This window comes from Narcine bancroftii, chromosome 1 (assembly GCF_036971445.1).
Source record: "Narcine bancroftii isolate sNarBan1 chromosome 1, sNarBan1.hap1, whole genome shotgun sequence".
Classification (NCBI taxonomy): Eukaryota; Metazoa; Chordata; class Chondrichthyes; order Torpediniformes; family Narcinidae; genus Narcine; species Narcine bancroftii.
The window spans coordinates 24,976,711-24,995,959 of record NC_091469.1 but is presented as its reverse complement, the minus strand read 5'-3'; the positions used below and the strand labels follow the sequence as shown (position 1 = coordinate 24,995,959).

The 19,249-nt window shown below is 41.0% G+C and overlaps 1 long non-coding RNA gene across 2 annotated transcripts in view; it reads left to right on the top strand.

Annotated features, from left to right (window-relative positions):
* Positions 1-247: 247 nt before the first annotated feature.
* The window catches only part of LOC138764383 (uncharacterized), a 141,199-nt gene continuing 122,197 nt past the window's right edge, over positions 248-19,249 (top strand). Inside the window, exons 1-4 of one of the 2 annotated variants that reach the window (XR_011358154.1) lie at positions 248-332; positions 3,923-3,946; positions 5,543-5,685; positions 5,782-6,227. This is a non-coding gene — a long non-coding RNA (uncharacterized lncRNA). Of the gene's footprint in view, positions 333-3,922; positions 3,947-5,542; positions 5,686-5,781; positions 6,228-19,249 lie in introns of those variants that run through there. The other variant, XR_011358148.1, reaches the window with a different exon arrangement.

The following is a 19,249-nucleotide window of genomic DNA, read 5'->3' as shown; positions in this document are numbered from 1 at the left end:
GGCGGGGTGACTAGTGCCATAGAGCTGCCCGCTGAGTTGACATCATTCGTAAATGCCGACATGGGAAAGAGCTCGATAGGGGATAATGGCAGTCTCGGAGCAGGCAAGACAGATGCTTGTTTTCAGCCAGTCTTATTATCCAGGCAGATATCCAGCACACCCTCACTAAGGCCAATAATGTCCCACTCCTTTGTCTTAGGCTGATGGTGTCACTGTGATGTCATCATCCCACCTCTAACCAGCTGCAACAGCAGCATTTCATTCACATGAGGTGGCAGAGCGTTGCGCTCCGCTGATTACCCTTATCTGAGAGGGATCGCAGTTGGTGCAAGGTAAGTCTCCCGACATAAGAGTGGAGAACCTCAGCCTTTATATTCGGGCTTTTTCATTGCAAAGAAAAGGTACAAGGACTGCCTAAAGAAATCTCTTGGTGCCTGCCCCATTGACCCCCGCCAGTGGGCTGATATCGCCTCAAACCGTGCATCTTGGCGCCTCACAGTTTGGCGGGCAGCAACCTCCTTTGAAGAAGACCGCAGAGTCCACCTCACTGACAAAAGACAAAGGAGGAAAAACCCAACACCCAACCCCAACCAACCAATTTTCCCTTGCAACCGTGTCTGCCTGTCCCGCATCGGACTTGTCAGCCACAAACGAGCCTGCAGCTGACGTGGACTTTTACCCCCTCCATAAATCTTCGTCCGCGAAGCCAAGCCAAAGAAGGGTCTATTGACAGGCTTGGATCTGGATCTTTATTCTGTGGAGTTTTTTTTTTAAAAATGAGAAGTAACCTTATTGACATGAAACCAAATTCAAGTTTATCATCTTCTGATAGTACATCCAACCTGTCAAAACAGCACTTTCTGATCCTTGGTGCAAAATCATGGAAACACGCATCCAGAAGTAACACCCATCCAGACAAATAGTACATGCAGTGATGGAGCATGATTAGGTGATGTTTTCATTAGTGAGAGAGATTTGGACAAGAGGACACAGTTACAACATTGGGATCGGTTCAAACAGACAAGTGAAAATGCAGAGTGGTGAATCTCTGGAATTCTCAACCCCAGAGGGTTGAGGAGAACAGGTCATTAGAAATATCTAAGTTTGATCTGAATACATTTTTGAAAGCTCAGGGAATTGAAAGCTATGGGGAACTTGTACAGATGAGGAGATGAACCTTAAAAATCAGCCGCAATCCTATTAAATGGCAGGGAGACTGAGGAAGCAAGGAGTGTGACTATTGTTCCTATTTTCATCCGTTCTTGTGAATTAAAGTACTTCACTTTTGGAGACATTTCATATCAGCTCAGGCCTATTGCCACTAAAAGGAATTCTGATGTCCCAGCCATTCTCAATGTGAGTCCAAATAAAGGTTGTTAATTACTATACACAATTCAGGACACGTGTGGATGAATGCTGTCCTCCTGAACTTTTGACACCAGCCTTTGAGCCCCCAGTCCTAGCTGGACAGATTGTTGACCACTGGGACCTCCTGGAAAGCTCTTTGCCCATTGTTAGACAAAACCAAGATGAAAACAGACTGGGCTTCCATCACTGCACCTGGACATCATGTGACTTCTGCGTTCTGCTCGTACTACAAGGCATGCCAAAACATTGGCCGAAAGGTGTTCCATAAAGGTTGCATCTGCATATTTCTCAGGAAGACAGACTTTTAGAGAGATGACCTTTAAGGAAATAAATGCTAAAGAGGTAGCAGAGGAATTTGAAGAAAGAATTTCAAAGGTTAAAGTCATGGCCACCAGTGGTGAGGTGATTAAAAGTTTGGAACGCAGATGTATCTAGAATTGTTTATAACTGCAGGAAGTCACAGAGATGGTGGGGGAGAAGCTTAAGTACAGAGCTGAAAATGTTAATGGGGAAGTGATAGGGAGGCAATACATACAGGTGCTACTGAGCTGGGAGTCAATACACTGTGTGTTAGATTTTCAGGACTGGTCAAGTATTAGCATAAGACAGCAGAGATTTTGAATGGACCCATTACGTGGAGAGGAAGATTAGCTAGGAGAGCATTAGAATAGTTGCGGTTGAAGAAATAAAGGGATGGATAAGGAAGTTTCAACAGCAGATAAACTGGGGCAGGAATTGAATCAGGTGATGTACAAGAGATGGCAACCAACATTCTTGTGGGGGTGCAGAATAGTTGTTATATGCTTTGGTCTCAGACAGTTGCTGGGCAGAAGGCTAAGAGCCAGATGGGACAGAGATGGCAAATGACAAAAGTAATAGGTTCAATCTTACCAGCATTCAGCTGCAAGTAATTCTACTTGTTTCATTGCTGTGTGTTGGAAAATGAAATTAGAAGGAGTGAAGGGACAGGAAATATTAAATAGGTAATTTATTCTTCCTGTTGCTGAAATCTTGTTAAATCTACAGTTAATGGGGCCATCGTATCTCGATCATCATCAGACCCCAGCATTAATTCAACATTTGCCTTTAGTTTTTTAGCCATTCATAGTTTGAACAAAAAGTCCTTACTATTATTTATGTTTCAAAGAGCTGGCACAAGTACTGTGGGCTGAATGTGCTATTTGATGTGACGATTTTTAGCCTGCAATTCTAATGTTGAGCTATTTTTCAGTACAATATGACAAGCAATTGGTATCTATCAAACATTTCCCTGCTTGTTCAATTTGTATCCATGACAACTGGATTATTAGTTTTGCCTTTCCAGGCAGATGCTAATGTTAGAGATAGCAACTTCCTCATCTAAGGTGTTGGCACAAAGAGCTTGTGGTTTTATTAATTAATCTTTAAAGCTGAAGAAAAATAAATTACTAAGAAGCAGAAATATTATATTGTTGAATTAGTTTACCCTGTTGCTAAATTTCAATTATAATGGTACAATAGGAGTCAGCCTTTCAAGATCTTTCACTCTGCTCCTTCTATTACTCTGGACAAATATTTTGAATAATGATCTTTTTAGGTTGCGATCTGAGGCCTCACACCCAAGGGCTTATGTGAAAAAAAAATTCCAGGCTATATCCCAATGTGTTACAAGAGAGAATACCACACTATTCGTGTTGCTGTATTTGGGATATGTTGATAAACTGAGGTTTTGTCTGACCTCTCCAAGGAGCACGTATAAGATCCCATGCCTCAATTTCTCAGGGTGTTCTGCCTAATGCCCTGGCCAATTAACCCTGTATCAAAATTCTTTGAAGAAGAGAGGTTTAATGATTATTTCATTGCAGTTTGTGGATACTCACTATATACAAGTCGGCTGCGGTAAATTCCACAAAAGCTAGCTTTGGTAACACCAACCATTAACTAACAGAATGGTAATTAAAAACCCATGAAGTTTCATAACAATCTTCAGTGATGAAAATCAGCCATCCTTGCTACAGAACAATACAGCACAGAAACAAGCCCTCAGCCCATCAAATCTGTTTCAAATTAATATTCCGCCTAGTCCCATTGACTTGCACCCAGATATACTCCTCCATCTACTCCCCCTCAATCTGTGTAACTATTTTTTTGTCAAAATTGAGTCCACATTCACTACCTCAGCTGGAACTTCCTTGTATGAATCCAAACTCGTGAGGTTTACTTGCCTGTTCACTCAGTTTGGTGGAGGAGGTGAGGAAGAGTTAGGAATGGTCAATAAATGCCAGTTTTTGCCAGTTTCACTTCATGAAAAAGAATAATTTATAAACAGTAAATACTCCTAAAATAATTAATTGGCTTCTAAATGCTTCGAGGTTTTCTGAGGTGGTATGATATTCATTAGCTATTGTAGAATACAATCCTTCCTTTCTTTCCTTTTGGCATTTAAATTATTTTAAATCAGTTTCTTTGGTTCAAAATCTTCCTACTACAGGAAATGGTTTCTTGGGTTCTTGCATGACCAGTATCCAATCCGTTAAAACTAATAATTAGCATTATTGGTTCTGCTTTGTTCTAGGCATAAAGGAGCACCAGTTCACAAGTAAGTAAATATAGCATTATACACATGCCAGCTCTTTATTTAAAAATATATGGACATTTCCATAGTGCCAACACAGCTTCAGGATGTTTTAGACAGTGCCTCAAAATCAGGAGTATTTTTGAAGTGTAGTCCCTGTTGTGAAGTGAGTCACTCTATTAGTTATGGCCATTTAATTAGTTCTTAAGCTCATGGAAGAATAGATAGAGGCCTCAGGATGGCACTGATAGCTCTACTGCCCTTCTTTCAAACTTGTTCCTTTTGTGCAGATAGAGCAGAAGATGATTTGGTTTACCTTTCTGTCCAAATTAAAGCTGCAGGAGTTTCTACACTTAATTTACAGGATCTTGCAATTTAGTAGACTTTGAATACTTGTGGGTTAAATTTAAAAAAATCATTTAGTTCAGTATGTCTGTACTTTTATATATGTCTGGGATTGTGGCAAGATTGTAACATTCCATTATCGCAAGCAAGATCCCCTGTGGCTCTTGTCATTTTTCAATCGATAGGGAAAAGAGTTTATTGCACTCGGTGCTCAAGCCTTCACCTCTTTAAGTGAATTCTGTTAGCTCTAGATAGTGCATTAACATAATTTTATCCTTAATAGTTACTGAAGTTGAGGGTTTTCAGTTCTGGACTAAACATCAATGTAAAATCGGTTGGATTTGATTTAGTAAAGAGGTTAAAGCCACCCATTTTCAATAATTCCATCTGATTCCCAAGCTTGTTGATTGACATGGAGGTATAAAGACACTTCTTTCAACTGCAGAGAGAAAATTATTTTTGCAGGTTCTGTAAGGTGTACTCATGGGAGGGTGTTATAAGACTGATATGAACATTTCATTCAATGGTTTGCCAGAGACAGCCTACAAAATATTTTTTTGTAAAATCACTTCCATTATTACTGCAAATTCTATGACTTGAAAATGGCCAGTACTTTTCATCCAGTGAGGTGTGCATTTCTTTCTGGGAACTATTGAGGACAATTTGTATAGAACAAGGTCCCAGAAACTTCAGTGTGTTGATGACCAATGCTGTTTATTGGAGCTTTCTGAATACATACAATGGGTAGAAATTCCTCTGGAAATTACGAGAGTCCCTGAAGATCAATTTTGACCCTTTGGGGTATTTGGTGGTGGGATAAATATTCAGCATGTGAACATCTCTGCTCTTTGTTGAAGCAATGCTATGGGATCCTTAGTGCTCATCTGAAAGAGCAAGCAGAGCTTTGGTTTAATATCTCAACCAAAATATTGACTGAGATATTAAAGCAATCTGAAAGAGGCTCACAGTAATGGACTAATGCTATTTGCTTAAGTTTTGAAGTAAACTTGAACCCATAACCATCTGACTCAGACCCACTGAACCACAGCTGTTTATCTGCAAAGAGCATGTGTTTAGTTTCATAAACCTTAAAAACAAGCCGCACATTGTCATGATGTGGAGCCTACACTCAACCGCACATTCTTTTCAACCATACACTGTTCCATTAATGGAACATGCTTGGTGGGGTGGGGTGGGGGAGGGGGGTGTGGTGAGATTTTGCCAATGCTGTGGTCAGGATTACAGATTCACAATTTAGATTTACCATTCCTTCAGGAATTATATGGAGTCTTCAGAATAAGAAGTCTGAGGAAGTGCCTCATTTGTATGAAAGATGCCCTATGTCTGAAATGCCAAACCACAGTCATCTCTGCTCTCCTATGTAATGGATCCCCTGGTCTGCATTCAAAGGAGGAACAGTTGAGTTTAACCTTGAGGCAAGCTAAAAGGTTGGGGTGGGGTAGTGGGAGGCAGACACGTAAAATATTTTCTAATTTTTTTCCATCATTTTGAAGAAAACTTTGAAGATGAAGAAATATGTTTGGACCATGTGGGAGAGCCACAGAGTCATGAGGACTGACCGCATCGTGGACTGATTTCCATTCATCTTGTTCTAACTCCATTGATTCTCCCTGAATTCCCACAAGTCCATCAGATTCTACCTCTCTCTTTCATACTATGGCAAGTTACAGTGGACACTTAACTGTCCAACCTGCAAACCTTTTGAGGCGTAGGAGAAAACCAGAGCACCTAGAAGGAAGCCAGATGATCAGAGAGAGGATGTGCAAATCCCACTCAAGACAGCACTAGCTGTCAGGATTGGACCCTAGCTGCTGGAGCCAAGGGACAGCAGCTCTGCTACCTGCCATGTGGTGATTCCTCCAAGAAGGTGTTTAGCCGAAGGAAGAGATGGGTGAAAATGTACTATCAGTTTCTCTGTCTAAATATGTATTTTGTGAATTCCCCTTTCATTGTAAAATTAATGAAACTAAGATGAATTTATAAAATAATTCAAGCACCAGATGAATGATCATGGACATGAGTCTGAGGAACAAATGTTTTTAACTGAATTGCTTGTCATTATCTATTTGGATAAATTAACTTTACTGATCATAATCCACTGCAAGAAACCAATAGCATTAGTCCAAAAGCTCTCAAAGGATGCAAGGCACTCATACGCTAAAATTCTATGTAAATGAGTCAATTGAAGAATACACATTATGTACTTGTGATTAGTGAGTGGTGCTTCATTCAAAGTCATTAAAGTATACCTTGAATATTTAAATAAGTTCTTAAACATGTAATGACCAAGACCTGGATCTTTCACGAAATGAGTGTTTATACAGATAAATGTATCCAGCTGTCAGTCTGGAATTTTTTTTTACTTTAAAACAGTTGCAGGACACAGGAGCTCTGAGCAAAGGAAAATACAACTAACAGGGGAAACTCAGCAGCTTGAGCAACATCAGTGGGAGAAAAAAGTGCTCTTTATCCCACTGATGCTGCTCGACCCGTTGAGTTTTCCAGTAGATTGTGTCTAGCCTCAGATTCCAGCATTTCCAGTCTCTTGTGCGACTTCAAACAAGTGTTTATTTAAAGAGCAATACACTAATGCTAATATGCCTTGAAACTTGATATAGGTAAGTATATACCCCCACTAAGCACATGAGTTATGTACAAGTATAGCATCATCCAGAATTTTGGGATGTTCTTGTTGTGCCATAACTCGAAAACAATGGACAACAAATATTTTCAAAAGATTTTCTTCCTGAAAAAAGTAACATTAAATAAACTTATTGAATTTACTATGTTTAATTGCATAATTAAGCTCTCAGGTTGACTGCACATGTTGCACAACAAATATGAAGAGCCCAGGGTTTCAGAATCAGAATTCATTGTCATGCCAAGTCATGAAATTCATTGATTTGTGGCCGCATCACAGTGCAAACATTCATATTATAACCATCTTACAACATTACTATTTTTTTTTAAAGTGCATGAAAAGTAAGGCAGTGTCTTTGGTTGATTGATTATTCTGGAATCTGATGGCAGCAGGGAAGAAGCTGTCCTTGTGCCATTGAGTGCTTATCTTTAGGCTCCTGTCCCTTTTTTCCCCAATGGTAACAGAGTGAAGAGGGCATGGCTGGGTGGTGGGGGTCCTTGAGGATAGAGGCTGGTTTATTAAGACAGTGCCTCATATCGATGTCCTGGATGGAGTAAAGTCTGGTCCCTATGATGTTGCAGGCTGAGTTAACAACCCTCTGGCATTTATTCTTGTCCTGAGACTTGGCACCTCTATATGCAACCAGCTAGAATGCTCTCCGCGGTACACCTGTCGAAGTTTACGAGAGTCTACGGTGATGTATCAAATCTCCTCGGACACCTCACAAAGTATAGCCACTGTCATTGCATCAACATGGAGGCTCCAGGATAGATCCTTGGAGATGTTGACCCTCTCCACTACTGAGCCCTCAATGGGTTATGTACCCCTGACTTCCTCCCAAAGTCCACAATCATCTCCTTGGTTTTTCTGACATTGAGTGCAAAGTTGTCGTTACACCATTCAATGAGCTGATTTATCTCCCTCCTGTACATTTCCTCATTGCAGTTTGTGATTCTTCTAACTGTGGTGACACTGGCAAACTTGTAGATGGCATTGGAATTGTGCCTGGCCACACAGCAATGGGTGTATAATGAATAGAGCAGTGGGCTAAGCATGCATCCTTGGGTTGCGCCTGTGTTGATATTCAGTGAGGAGGAGACATTGTTTCCAATTTGTCTTAGTCACAAGATTTGCATCCGATGTAGAGTTCATAGGCTTTCTTAACAAGTGCAGTCATGCTGAGTCTTTGAGTCTTAAACACATATTTGCCACAAATATAACCGAATGTGTCATAGGTGTTGCAACATTGATGAGACATTTCTGCTGTATTGGATCTTCCTGAAGGCAATAAATGCTATTGCTAAGTACATTCACTATGCTATTGCCTAAACAACATGCACCTCAACGTGTGTTCAATCTATATCAAATGTAATGCACAGCATCTATATATGAGCTGCTTTTATAGGTTGGCTAAGTATGCTCAGGCCTAAGATAACATTTGCATAGCACCTGCTCTGAGTGCATGCTTCAGGTAGGTTTGGACAGACCAAAACAGCTTGCTTTGAGGATAGTATGACAGGAAATCACAAAAATAGGTAAGAAAAGGGAAGAAGTCCTGAAAAAGACTTCAGGGAGTTAGGAATGAAGTTGAGAAATAGGACTGCAAAGGCAGTAATCTTGGGATTACTGCCTGTGCCAAGTGACAGCAAGTATAGGAATAGAATGAGGTGGAGGATAAATGCATGGCTGAGGGATTGGAGCAGTGGCCAGGGATTCAGATTTCTGGGGCAGGTGTGATGAATACAAAAAGGACGGGTTGCCAATGCAATATCCTGGCAGGAGGCTTGCTAAGACTACTGGGGAGAATTTAAACTAGAATTGTTGGGGGGATGGGTGGGAACTAAACTGAAGAGAATGGGGAAGAGATAGTTAGCTCACAAATAGAGAAAGCTTGGAGACAGTGTGTGAGGGATGATAGGCAGGTGATAAAGAAGGGATGATAGGCAGGTGATAAATAAGGGATGCACTTAGACGGACAGTTTGAGATGTGTCTATTTTAATGCAAGGAATATTGTGAACAAAGCGGATGAGCTTAGAGCGTGGATCAGTACTTGGAGCTATGATATGGTGGCCATTACGGAGACTTGGATGGCTCAGGGACAGGAATGGTTACTTCAAGTGCCAGGTTTTAGATGTTTCAGAAAGAACAGGGAAGGAGGAAGAAGAGGTGGGGGTGTGGCACTGTCGATCAGAGATTGTGTCACTGTAGAAATGGTGGATGCCGTGGAAGGATTATCTACAGAGTCTCTCTGGTAGGAGGTTAGGAACAGGAAGGGGTCAATTATTTCACTGGGTGTTTTTTGTAGGCTGCCCAATCGGAACAAGGATATCTAGAGGCAGAGAGGGAAACAGATCCTGGAAAGGTTTTAATTTCCACAAATACATTATTGATGCATCTCCCTAGAGCAAGCGGTTTAGATGGGGTGGAGTTTGTTAGGTGTGTTCAGGAAGGTTTCTTGACACCATAAGCCTTACAAGAGGAGAGACTTGGTTTTAGGAAGTGAACCTGGTCATGTGTCAGATCTCTCAGTGGGGGAGCATTTTGGAGATAGTGATCATAATTCTCTCTCCTTTACAATAGCATTGGAGAGAGATAGGAAAAGATACGTTAGAAAAACCTTTAAATTGGAGTAAGGGCAATTATGAGGCAATCAGGAAGAAAATTTGGAACAGATTTTTTCAGGAAAATTACAGAAGAAATGTAGCAAATGTTCAGGGGACATGTGTGGAGTTCTGCAAAGGTATGTTGCAATGAGACACAGAAGTTCTAGTAGGATACAAGATGTTTTTTTAGAAAAAAAAAATCCAGTCAAGAAGAAAATAAAAGCTTGCAAAAGGTTCAGAGAGCTAGGTAGTGTTAGAGATCTAGAAGATCATAGGTTAACAGGAAGGAGGTTTAAAAGGAAATTAGAAGAGCCAGAAGGGGCCATGAGAAGGCCTTGGCGGGCAGGATTAAGGAAAACCCCAAGGCATTCTACAAGTATGAAGAGCAAGAGGATAAGATGTGAAAGAATAGGACCTATCAAGTGTGGCAATGGGAAAGTGTGTATGGAAATGGAAGAAATGGCAGATGTACTTAATGAATACTTTACTTCAGTATTCGCTATGAAAAAAGATGATTGTAGTGATGGCTTGGAGCAGACTGAAAAGCTTGAGCTTTTACATATTAAGAGAAAGGATATGTTGGAGGTTTTGGAAAGCATCAAGTTGGATAAGTCACCAGGACTGGATGAAATATACCCCAGGTTACTGTGGGAGTTGAAGGAAGAGATTGCTGAGCCTCTGGCTCAATAGGGATGGGAGAGGTAATGGAGGATTGGAGGGTTGAGGATGTTGTTTCTTTATTCAAGAAAGGGAGTAGTGATAGCCCAGGAAATTATAGATCAATGAGCCTTACTTGTGGTTGGTAAGTTGATGGAGAAAATCCTGAGAGGCAGAATTTATGAACATTTGGAGAAGTATAATTTTTTTTTTGGAAAAAAAGATATACGGCACTGTAACATGCTAATTCGGCCCTACAAGTCCACACCTCCCCGAATTACACCCCATTAAAAACATACAGGAGTGTAGGTTAAAGGGTGGGAGGAAACCAGATTGGACCAAGGTCTGGTCTCAATCGCTGGCACTGTAAAGGCATTGTGCTAATATGCCCTAATAGTATAATATGATTAGGAATAGTCAGCGTGACTTTGTCAAGGGCAGGTCGTGCTTTACGAGCCAGATTGAATTTTTTGAGGAAAACACATTGATGAAAGAAGAGCAGTAGATGTAGTGTAAATGGATTTCAGCAAAGTTATTTGATAAGGTAGCCAATGCACAGCTTATTAAGAAAGTAATGGGACATTGCTTTGTGGATTCAGACTGGCTTGCCCACAGAAGGCAAAGAGTGGTTGTAGATGGGTCATATTCTGCATGGAGGTGTGCCTCAGGGATCTGTTCTGGGACCCTTGCTCTTAGTGATTTTTATAAATGACCTGGATGAGGAAGTGGAGGGATAAGGTTAGTAAGTTTGCTGATGACACAAAGGTTTGGGGTGTTGTGGATAGTGTGGAAGGTTGTCAAGGTTACAGCGGGACATTAATAGGATGAAAAACTGGGCAGATGGAGTTCATCCCAGATAGATGGTTCATTAGGTCAAATATGATGGCTGACTATAATATTAATGGTAAGACTCCTGGAAGTGTGGGGTCCTTGTCCATAGGGTTCTGTGGTTAAGGCATACGTTAATTGTGGAATTGAATTTAGGAGCCAAGAGGGAATGTTGCAGCTATATAGGACCCTGGTCAGACTCTACAGTGTACTGTGCTCAGTTCTGGTCACCTCACTATTGGAAGGATGTGGAAGCCATAGAAAGGGTGTAGAGGAGATTTACAAGGATGTTTCCTGGATTAGGGAGCATGCCTTTTGAAAACAGGTTGAATGAACTCGGCATTTTCTCCTTGGAGCGACGTTGGATGAGAGCTGACCTGATAGAGATGTATAAGATGAAGAGAGGCTTTGCTTGTGTGGATAGTCAGAGCCTTTTTCCCAAGGCTGAAATGGTTGCCACAAGAGGACACAGGTTTATGGTGGTGGGGATTAGGCACAGAGGAGATTTCTTTCACGAAGAGAGTGGTGAGTGCTTGGAATGGACTGCGGTGGCGGATATGATAGGGTCCTTTAAGAGACTTTTGGATAGGTACATGGAGCTTTGTGGGCTATGGGTAAGTCTAGTAACATCTAAGGTATGGCATGTTTGGCACAACTTTGTGGGCCTAAGGGCCTTTATTGTACTGTAGGTTTTCGATGTTTCTATCTAAAAAATGGTATGATTAAGGAAAATGTTAAGGTGATTTTCATGATCAGTAGCACAAAATCCATAAAATATACCCAAAAATGTTCAGAAAGCAGAATGTTTGTTGTCCAGTATAATCACCTGACTCCAGCAAGAATGCAAGCTCCTGAACAATGGCTGCAACTTGGAGAACCATCTTGGATTTCTCGAGATGTGAGGTGGGGCAGCTGAGGAGGTTGTTTATGGGATGGATAAGGGAAGAGAAAGCTAAGGTCAACTGTTTGTCTGGAAGCTTGGATTAAAAATTATGATTGGTCCGATTTTAATTGCTCAACCACTTAAAGTTCCCTCAGCTGTGAAGGCCAAGATCATCCTGAGACAGCTTCTTTAGGGAGAAGGTCAAGGCAGACCATACTGAATCATCATTTAAAGTAGCAATTAGATAGATGTCTTCAAGAAAGCATATCAAGACTTTTGACTTGCACACTTGAATAATTAAAATATGACATCTGGGAACGTGTTTGGAACAAATATTTGATGAGATCTCCTCCTCAGCTGGTTTTGTTGCTGCTAATTGATATAAGATTGATTGCCAAAGCTGCTATTATGTTATCGCACTATTACTGTCGAAGGAAGAATAAATAGATTTCAAAATTTCTTAAAACTGGGCCCTGTGAGAAGTAAAAACATTGGCCTGGCTTTGTAGATTCAATTTATTATCATCGTAATAAAAGTATCCTATTACATGAAATATCTTTTTTCCAGCTGCAAGGCAGACAGATGTGCCACTGGCAGGAGCTGCCTAAGTGCCTCTTACAGTCAGACTTGCAATCAGAGAGAAGCAAAAGAGAGTCCCTCCCAGAGTCACCATGTGTCCGTAGATTCCCCTCCAGCACTTCCACAGCCCCCGAAGTCATACAGAGTCCACTCCAAGCCATTGGCGACCCGAGCTCCGGATCCAAACCTCCAACACGGTCAGGAACCCTTCGGCACATCCTCACATCCCAGTTACAATACCTGACATCCCTCTAGCCAGTTCGAGCCAGTCTCCAGCAGCCCACAGCCTCTGTGGGTTCCTCACCTCAAGTTGGCAGCAGCCCATAACATGCACTGATCCTTCACTCACAGAGCCCCTCACTGGTCCGATACCACAGTGATCGTCCCCGCAGGTCATCTCCTCTCCCTCTCCCTCTCAGACGGGATGAGAATCTTCCCACCTTCAGTCATCTGTCTCCCCAGTGTCTGCAGCCCCTCGTGGCTGCTGCCGATGATAAGGTGCCGCCATCTTGGGCGCAGGCCCGCAATCTTGGGATTTCAACTAAAAGCCACCATCAGCTCCCTCAATGGGCTGTTCAAACCCCATGCGGAGCCAATGACAGTTGACTGGGCGGGTGGACCTTGCGGGAGTGCTGCATTTCCATTCAGTCGCTCACCAGCAGCACTGTCGCTACAGTGGCCCCGGCAACACCACCAACTTTCATTGTAGGGAATGATCCTTAAATTTTGTCGAAAAGCACATAATTGGGACAACTTGTCAAAACATCGAAGCAAACTGGAGTAGAGTTCCAATGTGCTGAACTACACAAGTTTGTCTTGTGATTAAATCCCCTTTTGGGAGGGTGCGGAGTTTGGAATTTATTTTTAATTTGGCCCACTGTTACTCATCTATCAAAAAAATAGGTAACTGTTATTCTAAATTCTCCCTTCAAAAAAATGAAGAGAATGGCAAAGGAACTTTTACAGCACCTACTCCCCTCATGAAGCGAGAGTGCACACAGCAAGCACCCACAAACGCAATGTGTGAATAACAAGAAAATCTAATTTAGTGATGCAGTATTTGTCCCTCGTAGCCAGGAATCCCAGAGTGAACTTTTTCTTCCTTGTTTTGAAATAGTACTCTGAGTTATTTTACTTCAACCAGAGTACAGATAGGGACTTGGTTTAACATTTTATCTGAAAATCAGCACCTCTAACAGTGCAATACCCTTGATGTTGTAGGAAAAGGTATCAGCCTGATTTATGTTTGTCTGAAGAGGGTCCTGAACCCAAAACCTCAAGATCAAGATGGGTATCCTGCCTGTTGAGAGCCGCAGACCAGGTATCTCAAAGTACCAACTCTTAAACAGTAAACAACTCCGAAACCAGAACCAGGATTACAAAATTAATACCTTGCATAAATCAGAAGCCGTCTTCGACATGAAGTTGTTATCTCAGTTAACTGAGTGTCAGTAACGTGGTACTTTAATGAAACAGATAAAGTAGTCAGTAAACAGTGACATTTTCACAGCAGCATGTATCTGTTTCGTTACTTTTTATACAATTTGGTCTCTGGAATCTTTTTGCAGTATTTAGAGTTCCACGTGTTAACTGAATTAATGGATTCAGAATGTTATTGCGTGACACATCAGTATATTACTTTATAAATTGTTGTTGGCCTGTGTGACTTGTAAAGTGACACATTCTTCTCAACATCTTGGCTTAGTGTGGTAGGCCAGATGGCTGAAAGCAAGATTGATTCAGCCAGCAGCCATCTGCTGATCTCTCTCTCCCTGCTGCTATGATAATGCTTTCTGTTTTCTAAATACTGGGCTATAAATTGTCCTGTGCTTTGCCAATGTTGCAATGCAACCCAGACAAGATTCCAGAACTTGCTTGTGTCTGGAAGAACTTGTCCATATATTGGATGCAGACAAGAGATGCCCCTTGCTTGAAGCAATGGCTCATTTACACTTGCAAATGAGCTGCATTTCCCCTCTCCTAGGATTGGCAAGCCCCGAGCGAGCCTGTGTCAGCACTGGAATATTTATATGACTTTTCTAATGTCAAATCCTGAAGCAATGTTGAAAAGAGTGAAAGTGGGTTGTTTTTTTAACTTGCCATTGTGCAATAATCTGATACTGCTTTTGATGTAGAGAGGGATTTCTTAGATGTATAAAAGCAAAGGCTTCTATCTCAAACACTGGGGCAAATTAAATCTGTATATTTTTTTTTGTAAAGAGTTTTCCAAGATAATTGGCCATATAAACAGATAGCAGAGGTAAGGAGATCTTGCACAGCTACTTATGATCTAGAATGTTGAAACAAATGTGGGTGTAACAGAGAGAATGTTTATATCTACACACAAAGGAAAGTTTGAAAGGGATATGTTGAACATCCAGTGCAATAAGGCTGATTAGCTTGCACTTTCAATTCTCAGTGTGGCACTTACTGAGGAAAAACACAGATAAAACACACCTGTGTCTCACAGGTTTTAAGGAAAATGGATATTGACCAAAGAAGAATGTCAGCCAAAAGATTGATCAGAGATGGATCTGAAATAGTTTGTGAAGGAGCAGTTTAATCAACAGAGGGGAGAGTAAAAGCATGGCAGCAAAAAGGCAGGAGTGCAAACATGAAGAGCCAGAATTAGAGGTAGTTTTTGCTGTGTTAACTATGATCCTTAAGCCCACAGAGTTATTGGAATTGACAGTTCAGGAGGTAAGTTGGAAGTGATTTGTGTTGCCGTAGAGGGATTTTGAGATGAATCTCAAGTGAAATGTATTGATCTATTTGAATGGTTCAAAGGAGTAGCAATAACATTTGCTTGGAGAGTGTGAGGACATTGGTTTTGCTCGCGTTGGAGCAGAGGTGATCAGGTGGTCTTCAAAGTTTTGGATAGAATAAATGGGTTGTAAATAAGAGGACTTCAATTTTTAAGCATCTGGGACTAGAGCCAGAGGAGACAGGAGAAACCTTTTGGATATCATGTAAGGATTTGGAACTGCCTGAATGGCTGGAAGTGGATTCAAAAGGAGCCCTCAGAAGGGAATTAGATAAATACTTGAACATTGAACAGCTATGGAGAAAAAGCAGGGGACTTGCAACTAACTGGATTGTTCTACAAAGGAGCCATTGTTGACTCTGAGCTGAGTTGCCTTTGCCAGACTCCTTCATTCTTCTGGATGGGGTAAGCTGGAGGAAGATTGGTAATTGGGGATGAGGACAGCCCTAGATATGCCAGGCGATGCAGATGTTGGTGAGATGAGTTAGAATGATGAGCAGTGAGACATGGTGAAAGTTGACATTTGTGTAGAAACTGGAGTTTGTGGCAAATACTGAGCGGAATTACAATTGAGGATTTAAATAGTGGTGAAAGGCAATCTTAAAAGGTTCAAAATAGTCTTTGTGTTTCTCTTTCAATGTAATGATCTGCAATGATATTATCGACTAAATTCCACAATCGAAACAAGGAAATTTAAGCTCACAGTAAATCTTTCAAACTGATAAGAACCCATTGCACCGAAACAGATTATTCAGCCACACTGTTCCATGTCTGTCTTTGTACTTCACAGGAGAATTTTCCCACCCTCTGCCTCTCACCTGTGGCAGTTATTCTGTTCCTTCCTCCTCATGCCTTTTGACTAGCTTTCCCTTGTCTCCTGGCTTGAGGTTCACCTCAACAATTCATGTTGATCTGGTGCCATACATGAGGCTGCTTCACAAGATGGTATTATGGGAAAGGTGGCAGCATGGATAGAAAATTGGCTGACTGGCAGAAAGAAAAGAGTGGGAATATTGGAGATCTTTTCTGGCTGGCTGCTGGTGACTAGTGGTGTTCTGCAGGTGTCAGTATTGGGTCCAGAATTGATGGCTTTGTGGTTAAGCTTACAGATGATACAAAGATGGATGGAGGAGTGGGTAGTGTTGAGGAGGCAGAGAGTCTACAGACAGACGTGGACAAGTTGGGAGAATGGGCAAAGAGGTGGCAGTTGAAATACAGAGCAGGGAAATGTAAGGTCATGAACTTTGGTTAAAGGAATAAAACAGGATCCCATTTTCTAACTGGAGAGAGAGCACAGAAAGCAGAGGTCCAAAGGGACACTGGGATTGATATGCAGGATTCCCTAAAGGTTAACTTGCAGGTTGAATTTATAGTAGGGAGGAAAATGCAATGTTAGCATTAATTTCAAGTTGACAAGAAAATAAAAGCAAGGATGTAATGCTGAAGTTTTACAAGGTGTTGGTTAGACTACATTTGGTGTAGTGTGAGCAGTTTTGGACCACACGTTGAAGGAAGGATGTGATGGCTTTGGAGAGAGAGCCCAGAGGAGGTTTGTGAGAATGATCCTAGGAATGAGAGGTTAAATGAGAAAGTCTGCAGACAGTGAAATTATAATGAAATCTGCAAGCGTGCTGTAGAAATTCAGCAGGTAATGCAGCATCACCAAGAAGTAACGGGTAACCAACGTTTTGTGCCTGAGCCCTGATGAGGAGCATTTGATGCTTCTGGGCCTGTACTCATTGGAGTTTAGAAGGATGAGGGAGAATCTCATTGAACCCTACTGAATATTGGAAGAGCTGGATAGGATAGATGTGGAGAAGATGTTTCCCTTAGTGGGAGAATCTAGGACCAGAGGTCACAGCCTCTTAATAAAAGGATGTTCCTTTAGAATAGAGATGAGGAGAAGTTTCTTCAGTCAGAAAGTTGTAAATCTGTGGTGTTTGTTTCTACTGAAAGCTGTGGAGTGCAAGTCATTCAGTAGGTTTAAAGTGGAGGTGATAGGTTCTTGATTGGTAAGGGTATCAAAGGTTATGGGGAGAAGCCAACATGATAAAAGATCACTGTCACCTGGTCACAACCTCTTCTCACTGCGACCTTCAGGCAGGAAGTACAGAAGCCTCAAGTCCTGTTCAGGAACAGTTTTTTTTCCCCAACAACTATCAGACTCTTGAACCTCCTGTACCACCCTGCCACCATACAACATCAGGTCCACTATCCAAGTGTCTGCACTATACTAACATCACATTTTCTTTTTGCCCTTATCTACAGTTGTGAATATTTATCTACAATCTTGTATTTATCCTTTTTGCTCCCTCAAATTTTAATTTACTCTTTTTGTTTGTGTTTTATGTACCTCTGTAGCTGTAGAACACAAGAATTTCAGTGCATCTGTACATTGTACTTCAATATATGACAATAAACTATCTTCATCACCATTTCAAAAAATTTGACCTTCTCAGTTTTTTTTTCATTTTGAAAAGGAAATAAATATCCTAATTCAAGAAGCAGTGAAGTGATGGCATTGTGTGTTATTTCAGTTGCTTGGCACAGGAGACATGACCACTTGGTCAGGTGTGCAGTCTGGATGAAGCCATTGGTTTTGTAATGAAGCAATTGTCTCAGCAAGCAACTGAGTGAACCTGATAAGGGGCTGTAAGCAGTTTGGTTTTTATGATGGGTTACTCTGACTCTCAATGTTTGTACTGAATGCAGGTGCTAGAAGGACCTATACTGTATATTCCAACCTTTATTTTGAACAATGTTAATCATGTTCTTACTCTCCCTGCACTTAAATGTCACCCATATCTGGATTTCACACCTGTGCAGGGATGACAGCTGTTGTTACTAACAGAGTAATATATGTGACTGAAGCCTGTATGTTAACAGCTACAGCATCCTGTACAAAACTCTTGCAAGAAGGGCAAAAAGTAGCAGCCTCTTGATGCTAGGACATAGCATGGAGCCAGACAGAGAGGGACAATTGACCATCACTTTCCATCAATGACTGACTGGTGAAGTATGGCTACTGTTGAAATTTAGAACACAGCAATCAATTCCTGCACAGTGAACTCCCACAAAAAAGCAACAAGGTAACAAAGCATTTCCTCTGGCAGCCCTCATTTCCTCCCACAGCCCTTAAAAATGTGTCATCTAGCAGGTTAATTTGTGACTGTGCTGTATAACCTCGGTTAGTTGAAGGGGCTATATGAACAATTAGCCATTGTGGTCAGTTTGATGACACTATCTATGGATATTTTCTGATGTTGAAAATTCAGCGGTCCTTTGGAGTGATAATGCTTTATTGCTGTGGAACAATGGAACCAACCACTATTCATTTGCTTTAACAAGCACTTTTTTTATACATCTTTTGGGCACTTGTTATGCCTAGCATTCTTTTGCAACATATTTTTTAAAAGATCTGATGTGGCCCTAATGGAAATTACAGTCACCATTACAGGAGGTAAATCACTGTAGCGTAGCTTTAAGCCACACAATTCTGGTAACCTTATAAACAAGCATGGTTTTTATTGACTGGCTCAACAGAATTTGATTTGGTAAAGGTTTCCAGAAGCTGCTGAAGAACCAACAGTGTTGGTGAAGTAAATTGTAAAGGTTTAAAATTCTCACTCTGGTTTTTGAAATTTCTATTTTATTTTGCCCTTCTTCCCTGTCTTTATATCTTCTGCAGTTCAACAACGCCTCAGAATTCCCTTGTAACCATGTTCCTCCAATTTCAGCTTCATTGATATTCACTGATTGCCAATTTTTTTTCCCCAAAATAAACCTTATTCATAATAAATAATTTGCAATTGAAATTAGTTTACACTTTCTTCATATTATTTCCACACATTTCCATCATTGTAGATTATTATATTCATTCTCGATTTAACACATTGCCACTACTGTGTCGCTGGTTACATGGACAACAATTTTTTTCTAAAGGTTTGCTTCCTGAAAAAAAAATTGGGATTATGATAGATAATTTCAAGATGAATGCAAGGATAA